A 1882-nucleotide genomic window follows, 5' to 3' on the forward strand; every position below is an offset into this window, starting at 1 on the left:
CACTGCGGGCAACAACAAGACACACCTGGCATATGGCCTTAGGCCTCGCTGTTATTCATGATTGCAGTCATTTTCATATAGAAGGAGAGAGAGCTGTGTTAGTCTGATTTAGTGTAGCAGATACGCATCTATTTCTCTGGATTACTTGATTAATTATGAGGCTCATTTTGTAAAAGATTATGGTGACAGTAATAAAAAAGAGTCTTGTGGTCTACCAGCTATACACCTGGTGTGCATGCTGCAGCTTCTCACCAGCAGATTGGCATGGACCTGCTCCTTATTTGAGAAGAGCTGGATCTTTCCACCCTGTAAACAAACAGCTGCCAGATAACTGGCAGGCTGCTTCCCTGGACGTTTGATGGAATAAGCGCGTTTTAATCTGCGCAGACACTTGGCTGTGAAAAGCAGATTTACAGCCAAACAGCACATCAGAACTTGGAGGATGGATTTTTTTTTTTCCTCCTGTCTTTTTCTTTTTCTTTCTCCTGACAGGTTAATTTTTCTTCTTTCAGTAGGACGGCTGCTGCTACTGCTGCTGGTGGTATCATTACACTCCTTTACATTACTGAGCCCTTCATCATGGGTCCCAATCAAACAGCTTTCATACTTGTTGCTGTCAGTGTCACTGACAGGGCTGTACCTACCTGTTAAGTCCGGAAAGCTCATAAATCCTGTATGTTTAAGTCAACCATTTGTACCGTATGTCTCACATTTTCAGAGCACCATACCATGACAGGTTCTTTATGTACATAAAATGCTTAAAAGCCATAACCGTCATCCACAGACTGAGAGCTCTCCTCTTTCACTTTTAGTGTCCTCTGTTCATCCCAGCGTTCACTCAAGATGGACACAGGAGTCTCAATACTCTTATAATCACCTATTATATAAGAACTTCTCTCTTTTTCTTCCTTTCCTTCTTGCCCCATTTCTCCTTCCTGGCAGTGAAGACTAGTGCAGCGTCATGTGCCTGTTGGCAGGACCTTTTTTCTTCATTAGTGGAGTAAGGCCCTTTCTTCCTGTCATGTTTTCACTTCACCGTGATCAGAGGCAGGCATGTATTGTGTGTGTGTGTGTGTGCGTGCATACTGTAATTTGCTCTTAACATAATCAATACTTTTGAGCTTAATCTGGGGTTCGTAAATACAAGTGGAAAACCATAGATTTAGACCTCGTGGAAACTCAGTTTTAGGTCTATGGAAATTATTAGGTTTTTATTTGGTATGAATCTGTTAAGTCACTGTAAGGAATACTGAGGAAATGAGAAAAAGAACTCATATTGATACAGTAACATGGCAATAAGTTATGTTTTGTTGGGCTCTGTTTATCAAATCTTTCTCCACATATTCATATTTCTTTTGTTTCTTAAAGCTATTTCTAATTTTCACTCTCAGATCCAAACTAAATAACACAGAAATTCAAAACAACCCAAACTGACTCATTTGAATACAACAACTTATTCAGACTGCAAGCTTTGTGAATAACAAGCAGGTTTAGCTGACAGAAGGCGAAAAAAAAAAAAACAAGTATAGATGAAACCTCAACTAGCACTTCGAAGCTTACAAACCTCCCAACCAAAGCATGCACTCACATCATTGAAGTATAATCATCAATATGGCTTTTTGAGAGCCCATGGGTGCTGTTTAATAATCATGCACGGTAGCTTTGATGCTTAGCTGTGAGGGATACTGGTATTGCTTTTGATCAAAAAACTCTACAGGAAGAAAGACAGCACAGACACAAAGCATCTATTTTAGGGTTAAATCAAACAGCACTGAAAATAGTGCTTATACATAATACATGTTGGACAACAAGGCAAATACTGTACTTGTAAAGCTGCTGACTGGAGTGAATGTTTTTCTGAAAGGTTAACCCATTGATTATT

This window comes from Mastacembelus armatus, chromosome 15 (genome assembly GCF_900324485.2).
Source record: "Mastacembelus armatus chromosome 15, fMasArm1.2, whole genome shotgun sequence".
NCBI classification, from domain to species: Eukaryota; Metazoa; Chordata; class Actinopteri; order Synbranchiformes; family Mastacembelidae; genus Mastacembelus; species Mastacembelus armatus.